Genomic DNA, 12,186 nt, shown 5'->3' with positions numbered 1-12,186 from the left:
AACTTTTCAGTGATCTTATCTCTGAATTTGGGGGGCATAATGCAACCCCTTAATGGAACATAACTAGAAAACATTGTGAAGTATTTTGTTTGGTGGTTTGGGGTTGTTTTTTTAAAGTTTAAAACTCGATATCACAAGATTTCATTCCTTTGGTATAATACACCCTTACTGAACAGAGATGGAAGTTATGGAAGTTATTCTCTTTTTTTTTTTTTCACTTTTGCTATTTCAAACCCATGGAGATATTTCAACAGATGATATTGGGAATTCATTCAACCTCCTGTGAAAAATAATGCATTGCCTTTCTTAAAATTATTTAATCAGATATATCACTGCTAGCACGGACAAAACTTCTAGAATTGGACACTTTTTTGAAATGTTTTTTGCCCTACTTAAATGAAAAACTTATTTAATAACTAAACTAGGAAACCGTCCACTAGGCCAAATCCATGTAACACCACAAGCCAACAGAATTAATGATTAACTTAAAGCAAGAAGTCACAGCATAGAGATCTATCAAAGAATGCTGAAAGATAGTATTATGTAATGCCACCTTGTGGATGCTTCACAGACCTCTTAGAGAGGGGATAGAGCAAGAATTAGACAAAGCAACAGCTTTCAGGTTGTTCAGTTTGCAGACTCTTTAAAGGTTTCCAAAGAAGAAAAGTAGTACATTTAAATAAATTTGAGCTTTATTTTCCCCAGGGCAGACATATCAAATACTTCATCAACACCTGGGAGATTTTGAAAACAGAGAAATTGAGACTGAAAGATTTTCAGTATATTAATAATCTTTAAAAAAATTATAGCGAGATTCAGTGTTTCGATGTGACTGCTTGATGATAGCATTAAGTAAAACCCCCTTTAAAACATTAATATTTGAAAATTTGAAATTGTCTATATTTGCTGCAAAGGGTCTGCCAAAAGCTGCCATTACATTTGTTGATAGAAAATACAGAGAAGTCCTTGAGTTATTTCTACGTAGAGCAAGACTTTCACTTGCAAAAGACAGAGAGTGCACAATTGCAGGAGACAAAATGAAAACAATCTTTGAGTGTTTATGAGACATATAAACTAAAACAATGCCTTTCAGATAAACTATTGAAAAAAAAAAAAGTTACTTGAAATTTGTTTAAGCATTTTGTGCTTGAGCACAGACAAATATAACTTTCAATATATGTCATAGTTTGAACTAAAAAAAATTGGTTTTAGTATTAGAAAATACTTTAATCTTTTTTTTCTGAATTATATATTTTATCTTTTCCAACAAACTATTTTTGTTTTGGAATGTAATTAATTAATAGGGATTGAATTCACGCCCAAATCCCAAGTAAAATAAAGAAAAAACTTAAAGGGAAACACATGTTTTAAAATTACCAAGACAAAGTACTTTAACTGAAATAATGAAAATGATATTTTCATCACAATTTCCAGTTTGAAAAACTTGTTGCTATTTAGATTTTCTGATTTTTTTCTGCTCAGGAAGATCGTTTCTTACTGACATACTCTGGCAACACTGTCAAGGTCACTGGTCTGTTTAAGGAGTCTAGACTAACTCATTGACTCTTGAGCATAAAATTCTTAGAGAATGTGTCTAGGCTGACTGGTACAAAACCACGCTCCTCTCTACTGCCTTCTGGAAGCACATTTTGGAGTAGGGTCCTTCATTTCTGCCCAGGATTTTTTGCTAAGGGAATGACCTGATTTAGCTGAGACTGATGTCTGCATATGAAACTACAAGTGCAGTGTGTAGATGACACAACCTCATAGCATAGATCCATCCTCATGCTCTTTTTATATGAATTTTCTAAGGATTTGGGGTCTCAAATCAGGCTGAGGCAAACACTCAGTGGTGACAAAACATACAGAATAAATGAGAACCATAAATTAAATTCAGTGTACTCTGTTTGTACCCATGATGTCCTTTTGACTTGTAACAGTTATTTAGCATAAAAGGAGCAAGCAGCTGGCCAGATTTCCTTTAAGGAAGAACAAAAGTTAATTTCATGGAAAACTAACAGTGGAGACAATGTCTGTAAGATTTTTAAACTAAGGATTTTTTGAGTGTTTCCTAAAGCATAATAAACTATCAGGTATGAAAGACCATAGTCAGCTCACAAGCTAAAATAAATGCCACGAGCTACAGTGTGTTTTAAAAGTATACATGAAGTCATAGGATGGTTCAGGTTGGAAGGGACTTTAAGGATCATCGAGTTCCAACCCCCTGCCATGGTCACCTCCCACTAGACCAGGTTGCTCAAAGCCCCATCCAGCCTGGCCATGAACACCTCCAGGGATGGGGCATCCACAACTTCCCTGGGCAACCTGTTTCAGTGTTTCACCACCCTCACAGTAAAGAATTTCTTCCTGATATCTAATCTAAATCTACCCTCATTCAGTTTAAAACCATTACCCCCTCATCTTATCACTACACTCCCTGATAAAGAGTCCCTCCCCCTTTCTCATGTAGACCCCCTTCGGTATTGGAAGGCCACTATAAGGTCTCCCCAGAGCCTTCTTTTCTACATGCTGAACAACCCCAACTCTCTCAGCCTGTCCTCACAGGAGAGGTGCTCCAGTCCTCTGATCACCTTTGTGGCCCCCTTCTGGACCCATTCCAACAGGTCCATGTCCTTTCTGTGCTGAGGACTCCAAAGCTGGACGCAGTACTCCAGGTGGGGTGTCACCAGAGCAGAGTAGAGAGGCAGAATCACCTCCCTCAACCTGCTGGCCAAGCTTATTTTGATGCAGCCCAGGATACGGTTGGCTTTCTGGGCTGCCAGTGCACACTGCTGGCTCATGTTGAGATTCTCATCCACAAACACACCCAAGTCCTTCTCCTCAGGGCTGCTCTCAATCCATTCTCCACCCAACTTGTATTTGTGCCTTGGATTGCCACGACCCAGATGCAGGACCTTGCACTTGGCTTGGTTGAACTCCATGAAGTTCACACAGGCCCACTTCTCTCAAGTCTGTTCAGGTCCCTCTGGATGGCATCCCTTCCCTCGAGTGTGTCGACGGTGCCACACAGCTTGGTGTTGTCGGCAAACTTGCTGAGGGTGCACTCAATCCCACTGTCCATGTCTCCGACAAAGATGTTGAACAGCACTGGTTCCAGTACTGACCACTGAGGAACACCAGTCGTCACTGGCTTCCACTTGGACATTGAGCTGTTGACCGCAACCCTTTGAGTGCGACCATCCAGACAGTTCCTGATCCACCGAGTGGTCTATCCATCAAATCCATGTCTCTCGAGTTTAAAGACCAGGGTGTCATGCAGGACAGAGTAAAATGCTTTGCATAAGTCCAGGTAGATGACATCTTTTGCTCTCCCCTTATCCACCAAAGCTGTAGCGCATTTATTGAAGGCCACCAAATTTGTCAGGCATAACTTGCCATTTGTGAAGCCATGTTGGTTGTCACCAATCACCTCCTTATTTTCTATGTGCCTTAGCAGCGATTCCAGGAGGATCTACTCCATGATCTTGACAGGCACAGAGGCGAGACTGGCCAGCTTGTACTTCCCCAGGTCTTCCTTTTTTCCCTTTTCGAAAATGAAGGTTATGTTTCCCTTTTTCCAGTCAGCGGGAACTTCACTGGATTGCCACAACTTTTTGAATATAATGGAAAGTGGCTTGACAACTTCATCTGCCAGCTCCCTCAGGACCCATGGATGCATTTCATCAGGTTCCATGGACTTATCTACCTTCAGGTTCCTTAGAAGGTCTCGAACCTGGTCTTCACCTACAGTGGGCCGTTAAGTCAGGTATATAGGGTGCTTTACAGGAATTAAAACCACATACATTTCTTTGTGAATGTACTACAAAATCATAAGGTGCCTTGGAGAAGTAGTTTATAATCTCAGCAACTCAGTTTTCATGCTATAAAATGATAATATTGACCAAAGTGCAAGTGTTTTGAAATCTATGGATGAAAAACATTATTTCAGTAACAAATAAATAGAATCTTAGAATCATCATAGAATGGTTTAACTTGGAAGATCACCTAATTCCAACTCCCCTGACATGGCCAGTGACACCTCCCACTAGACCAGGTTGCTCAAAGGCCCAATCAGCCTGGTCTTGAAATGATAGCTAGTACCTAGGTATTGCTAGGTATTGCAATCTTTTTCTCAGGGCGCTTATGAATTGTGCCAGATCCATATGCAAATCAGAAAAAAAGAGAATCTCAGTTTTATAGTAGACACCTGGACAAAAAAAAAATAATATGATAGCTATATATATGACGTTACAGATCTTGTAGAAAAAATAACATAACTTTTCTGAGTTATCCTTTTTAGCAGGATGGAACTTTATATTAGTATCCAGGTCATGAAAATTTGGGATTTCTGTAGTATAATTTGTTATGTAGCATATGGTTAGCAGGAATCCAGGAAATATCATACACACTTTTCAGATATCTAAGTAGAAAAGACAGGGAATTAACAGTCATGGATAAAGTTTGATCTGACTAGGAAGAAGCATATGTACTAATGACCTTCTCCTTGGCTAGCCAGATGCGTAAGTACTGTGATGGAGGGTTTTCTTTTTATGAGTGATATTTTTGGTAGAATTATGTTGTAAAATTATATGTATTCATCCATAAGATTCTGTCCTTCACTTCCAGATAAATGACTTGTCATTTATGTCTGTCAGGGAGTCACAGGACAAGGCTATTTAAGCTGTCAGCAGCAGTGACATGGGAAAATCATCATATCAAACATAGGCTAACTTTCTGGATGAATCTAGAAATATAGTTTTCATGCTTGTTAAAAGCTGAAAGGTTTCCATCATTTTCAATATTTTATCTTGTACTGCTTCATCCGTAACTGGTGACAAGGAATGACAACATTGGCTCAATACTCAAAAAAATGACATTGATATGAAGAGTTGGCTTGAGAGTAGTGACGTACTCTACAAATGCAAATACTGCTCTTTGAAGGTTGCTTATTTTTAAAGAACGCCACCATGACTCTCACTTTTCTCATTAAATAAAGTGACCTATGTAATGACTTTATACATGATGGAGAGATTGGTAGTATTCCATTGCATGTATCTGTAAATATTCAGAGAACTGTGAACTTTGGGGTGATCGTCTGACAATTGGGAGACTGATTATTTGCCTCTGTTATTTGCCATGTTATGATATCCACTCGTGGGGAAATGCTCACAGTCATTCATTGTACTGATTTCAGTTTCCAGAAAAGCCATCATCTTAGTTGTGGTATTACTGAAAATTATATTTCAATCCATGAAATACAGATTTTAAGGATACTGAAACACTTTCCAGAAACAGAAGCCATCAATGATAAAGCTTAGTAATTAAGAAATTAACAAGTGTAATACACATAAATATAAGGTATCTATCAATATTCATTATAGTCAACTTCTCAACTGTCTTCTGAGATAAGTATATTATTATATTTATCTGAAAGAGAAGAAGCATGAGGTCCCTAGAGGATAAGGAAAATTGTCTCTGGTCAAACAGTATTTGAAAGAAAAAGACAGAAATGTATTTGAATATTGAGTATTTCATTTTTTGCTTTCCAAGGACTCAACATCATCTACACTGTACTGCTAAACTTTTGAAAAATCACTCCAAATTATATACCTACTGGTTTACATGATTGCAATTGTGCAAAGTGAGTATTATACAACTGTAAACTTAATGATATGCAAATATAAAAGACAGCTTAAAATAAATTTATTTTAAATCTGTGTGAAAGTGTGGTCCTTCCGTTTTCATTTAATTACTCTAACATCTGTCATTTGAAAACTAATTGTCTGCATGAGATGAGTGAATATAGTTAAATATGTCTACAGAAGCTCAATGGTACTTAGGAATTTTACTTTGGGGATAAAGAAATTTTTGTTGCTTTAAGAGTGATGATATTGTTGAAGGTTTACGCATAGGTGAACTAGGCTACTGCTCCATGTATATGGAGCAGCACATATAAAACACTCACATGATTAGTCCCAGTCCAAGTTTATCCATGCATTATTGAACTTGCTTTGGTTTTGATCCTTCCTTTTACATAGGAAGCTATAGAGCCAATTCAACGAACTAGAGTAGGAAAACCGTACATTTGGATGACCTATCCCTATAAACATAGAATAAGCCTGAGAGGGAGTTCATGTAGACCACAGCCCTAGCTGAATTACTTCCATATCAGCCCTGATTTTCTGCTCCTGTTCTCCAAGATCTCCTCCACCACCTCTCTTGACAACCCAGTCCAGGGCTTCTTTGTCCTTACAGTTAGACTGTTTTTCCTTCAGCTTTTTTTTTTTTCCTGTGCAGATGGATGAATAGAAAAGACTATTACCTTTGCAACAGTTTTCCCCTGTTGCCTTTACTTTTTCCTAACCAAAAAACTCTAACTCTTTCAAATTTTTCTGAGCTACCACATTCTTCTAAATGTCTCCTCTTACTTGTTCTCCCAAGTCACTGCTTGATTTTCAACCTTCTTGAAACTGAATTTCTACATAAATAAGGTCTTACGTGGGTCGTCCATAGCAGGGGACCAACCCACCTGTCTTTATGTGAATTCACACAAAGTATTGGATATGAACAGTCAAAATGAATGGTTGACTTATCTTTTGCTGGACAAATGAAAAAAAAAAAAAAGAAATTTCATAGCAAACAAAAGAGTAACTCTAAGATTACCACCTTGCAGAACTGGTACAGTCTAGGAGGTCCGTTGGTAAATAGGGAATTTGGTAGCAGAAGAAGAGATATAAAGTAAAAAAGACTTTTTATGGAGGAAAGGAAAAAAACACATGAAAAAAATATACAGGAACTCGCCAAAGCAACATTAAAAGAGACTTCTTTCCTGTTCCATTTGCTAAAAGTGCTGATATTCTCCATTAAGTAGAAATATTTCTAAAGTATTTGTAAAACATAATGCCTGGAAGAATCAACAATATGATGCAATAATTCAGAAGGATCAGCTGCTTATGTAAGTCAGAGGAATCAAAAAATTATTTACAATATAAATTATTTCCTATTATTAATAATAAAGAGAAAAAAATTAAAAATAATTTTATCATTAAGTAAAACTGTGGGATTAAATAAATCACATTGCTACTCCTTTGCTTTGTCATCCCCAGAGTTCACTACCAAGGCTTTCCAAAACTTTTTTTCTGTGTAGCAATAGCAAACAAAGTTGGAAGGTCTGAAAATTTTTCACACATGAATGATTCTACTGTTTCTGATTTAGCAAATATTCTTGGTTTTTTTTTTTTTTTTTTTTTTTTGGCAGCTGACAGTTTCAAGTTCTAACAACTTAGTCTGAAGGAGAAAAAAAGAATTGTTGAGTACAAGAGGGCATACGTCATTTGCCCCCTTCTTACCATCGGAATGGTATAATTGCTTCCTTTTACTCAAAGAAGCTCAAGTTTTTTTCCTTTCTATCTGAAATAGTTAATATCCATAGAAAAGGAAAGTATCTGAAACCGAGAGATTTCCAAGGTTTGTGATTTGCATTTTTTCTTGAACTGATTCCTTTTACAGAAACAATTTTTCACTCACCTTTCCTATCGTGCAGGGTTTCTGTGCATAATGTTTATTTCACTTTTGTCATAGATTTTTTGTAGGACTGGAATACGAACATATAGTAAAAATCTGTATCTGGGTTTTTGGTAATCACAAAAAAGGTCAAGAGGTAAAAAGATGTCAGAATAAAATACTATTTTCCGAATATAATTATGATCAAGTTTAAAGAAGAAAATTTAGATTGGGTTATAGATATTACCCAAGTAGAATGTGTGAATAAACTCAGAAGAGTACCAGTTGAACAAAGAATAATATTAAGACAAAGGCAATATTAAGAATGAAACAGTGCTAAAGCAATAATTTTCTGCTTTTTATGAGGAAAATATATGACTTTGAATTCCCTGGGACTCTTACAGTTGGTGATGAAGTGTTATTTCCCAAGGCAAGAAACTCTTGCTTTACCTCATTAACATAGGTAAGGCAATATGTAGCAGTCATATTTATCAAAAGTAAATTAACATTTTATCTGTTAAAAGGATCTTAAAATATACTTCGTTCATAGCTAAAAATATCCACTTTTCTTTATCTTGCAGAAGTCTTTTTAGAATGATGATTTGCCATGGAAAGTTTATGCTTTCAGTATCAAATTTCTGTCCCCTCGGGCTTGAGGAACAGAAGGAAGCACTTCCTGAAACACTTGTGAAAATAATGGAAATAGCAATGCCCACCTCATTTTGGTTTGATCAGAATACCTAGGGATGCCTAATTTATATGCAAACAATACACAAAGGGAAATTTTGCTTCAGAGGACTCTCTAAATACCATGATATCAAAACTCAATGATCTGTAAAGTTTGTGTTCACTGACTTGGGTTTTCTGAGTATGAGAACTTCCTATCTATGTCATCTAAAGTGAAATAGAAGTTTAAGAATTATTTTGAGAAATATTATTTGCATATTACTCTCTGACAATTTATTCACTGGAATTGTAGCTAAACCTTTGAAAACCTCTTAATTATGGCATTTCCCAGCTAGCTAGATTGAGAAAAATAATATTTTATCCTTAACTATAACCTCAGTCTGAAAAAAATTTGATCAATCTTTCAAAACTTACCTTTTAACTCTGTTTCAAAACATATGACACATTTTTTTAAGTGATGTGAAGGGAATGCAAGTTTATTGTAGGTATGTTTATTTTTTTAATGCACAAAGCAGAAAATTACAATCTACATTCGAGAATGCAGAAACTTTCTGATTTCTTTAATGTACAATTTTTAAAAGCTGAACGCACTCTGTCCCTGGGAATTCTGGGGTGCACTGTGGAACTTCAGTCAATGAAAGATGGTCTGTGGGAAGAGCAACTCAACCTCAGGGGCCCCAGGAACAGAGAAGACAGAAACAACACTTAAATCATCACATTTGTGATACTCAGCTTGGGCAGTACCAAACTGGTTCAAAATCACTAAAGCAGCTATGCAAATTTATTTAGTTTTATTACTGCCATTGTCTAGATTCCTTACAACTTTGAAGTTATTTTCTGAGGTGCCGCATGGGAACTGTTGCAGCACATACTGATTCTCTGAGGAGTTTTATTAGTTCCGTATTGGTTTCCTGAGGACCGACAAGTATTATCACATACTTGTAGACACCATTCAGAAACTCTATACAGCCTATTTCCATGGTGTTAGAAGCTATTCCAGAGTACCACAAGAGACAGAATGTCTCTGAGAGGTGTCCTCTGCAGGGACCTACATCCTTTCAAGAAATAAAGCATACTCACTGATCCACGTACAACAATATATGCTCTGCTAAACATAGTTGAGGGAGGATGTTTACATTTATATCCTTGCCTGCTTTCTCTTAAAATGGATCATTTGAACTAACATGATGGACAGTTGATTCCAGTGTCACTACAGAATTAGATGTGCGGTAAAAATAGACATTGCAGGACAGCTGGAATTAAAGTGCTGTAAAACTGATCAAACCAAGAGAATAGCATTTTTATTAAATTTTGTTTATTTTTTGTACATTTGTTTAGGATAAGACTGTGAAAAACAATTCTGACCAAAAAAAAAAATAATTCCCGTGTACATATTACTTTCTCTGGACAAAATCCTGCAATAATATGAACATTAAAATCCCAACCAATATTATATCTCTTAGGTATGAAATGCACTTACTGCTCATTATTCACAGAGACTAGACAGGCTTTATTAAAACCCAAAACTCAGCCAGTGCCTGCAGATGACTTATTTAATTTGCTTTGCTCTGAAATATAGAAGTCTTGCGTTAATACTAACAGTGAATGTCGAGCAAACTTCTTTTGATTGAGATTTAATGTTTCCATGTCTGAAGGCATATTTTTTGGAAAAAAAAAAAATTACTCAAATAAGTGGTTTTTAGAATTATACATGTGGATTATATAGATTTCTGACAAGATATATTTGAGGCCAGAAGGCCCTATTTTCATGAACCGCCTAACATTTTAGAAATCCTAATTTACTCTAAAATTTGACTTGAGACAAAGCTGGCTGCTCTCATCTCTTTTTGTAATCCCATAATTGAGTTTTACCCTGGAAGGGAACAGCCGTTTGTGTCTGTATGACCATATGGGAGGATGTAATACTTGTTCCTCCACATAGCTGATGCATTGTTGGGCCTCCTAAAGGTCATTTACAAAGGAACATTGGGGACTGACCTCTCTAGCCCAGTGCCTTCGTGACCATGGGTCATGCAAATTAAAATGAGTCATAGTACTGATTATGACATTTCAGTTTTTGTCAGAAAAAAACAGCAGACGTGCGGAGGACGAGCCTCACTTCTTGTGTAGTTTTAACTCAAAACTATTCAGTTGATTTCCTACCAGTATAATCTATGAAAATAAAAAGATGGAGGCCTCCAGTGATGGGATGGACTCAATCCTCAATCCCTTCCAGTGTCCACCCCAGCCATGCCGGTGGCTAGACCTGCTGTGTGGCGGCACTATGGAGCACCTCGTCTCTCTGCAGTGGTATTTGCTGACTCCACATCTACAGCCTCCTCCCTTCACACGGAACAATTGTCAACTAGTTGCATGTGTCCTTGACACCCCTTTCCTTAAGCCCTGGTTATACAGAGGACTATGCTAGACTTAAGTGCATTTTAAGAAAACAAGGGAATATGACTGAAACATTGTGCTATTTTCTGGTGTAGAGGCATTCATATGCGTAACAAGCCTTAAAGAACTGGGGGTTGAGTACAAGGGAAACTAACAGAGAATACAGACAGACGACAGAAAAATCCTGGGAAACTGGTTGGACAGAAGACTGAGTGGGAGTTTCCTGTATGATTATGGTAATGAACAGGGAACAGATTTTATTTAACAGGGGACAGACTTTGTTGCCAGCTCTTACCTTATCTTATCCAGACACCCTCCTTCAAATACTATACCTCCATCAGGCAGAGTTCATACTGCAAATTTTCTGAAGATGCTTTGGCTCAGATTGCTTTCTAGTAAACCATGAATTAGAAGCAGCAGCTACCATTGTAATAGAATATCAATGTAACGTGCAGCTCAATTTTGTCTGCAGCATTCCCTTCCTCTTTCCCCACCAAACACAACCTATTTCTTTTTTCCTTTTGACAGCAGAGGGAATTGGTTTATAATTTCTGTCTCACGTTGCCCAAGAAGCAAAGATTATAAAGGTAGCTTCACTATAAAGGTATCGTCTAGCCTGGCTGATGAGAACATAAATATCCATTCTATGGATGTGTGACTGTACTATCAATTGTTTTTACATTTTATGAAAATTGTGACATATACTTGTTGATTGGAGCAGGCAGGAAGCTGGCAAGGACTATGTTGGCACCAAGATTGTGGGACAGAGTGAAAGCACAGAGAGGAAAACAAGAAAAAGTGTTAGTCCCAAAATTGCAGGAGGACCTTACTTGTTCCAATGCTGTGATTTTATTGAGTTGAAATAATGACAAACAGAAAGAACTCACTGGTGTTCAGGACACTGCTTTTGAATTTTGGGGTCTATGTGAAATTTTTGAGGTCTGTGTGTATTCATGTGTTAACATGTCTGTAGCCCAGATTTTTTGTGTGCTTTTTGTTGAGTAGCTCAATAATAAGGAAGATTTTCAAAACCATATAATCCTTTGCTGTTTCCTCTTCAGCAAGTCTATTTTGGACAATCACATGTCCACTGAAGAATGGCTGCATGAAATTTAGAGTCTAAGTTCAATCATTAAAGTGTGAAATAGAAATTATAAACCTACTTTTTTGCAATTTTTACTGCAACTCTTTTGATGGAATTGCTACAGACATATTTATAATTACTAGGTCATACAATCACAATCTGTTTTATTCATTTAGCACAGATAAGTGAAAAAAAGCTAAAAAGAGGCTTTTTCTCTATTAAGTGTGTAGACTTAACTCTCTTTTCAGTTCCTCCATCTCTCTCCCAATAAGTATTTAAAGAATTCTAAGAAATCTCAAATCACTACAAAAGTTTGTAAAGCTTAAGGGTCACAATCTAAAGTCAACCTTGGAAAGTAATCTTCATTTCCAGCGTGACTCAGTAAACCTATTCCTGAAGCCCAGGCAGAAACAAAATTGAACTTTTGGCTTTCTTCACAACAGAGACAATTGTCTTTATCCAGTTTTCCAGAGCAGTTGGGTATAAAGCTATTCACACCTGCAACTCAAGGAATA

Source organism: Numenius arquata, chromosome 3, assembly GCF_964106895.1.
Source record: "Numenius arquata chromosome 3, bNumArq3.hap1.1, whole genome shotgun sequence".
Taxonomy (NCBI): Eukaryota; Metazoa; Chordata; class Aves; order Charadriiformes; family Scolopacidae; genus Numenius; species Numenius arquata.
This window is presented reverse-complemented; position numbering follows the sequence as displayed.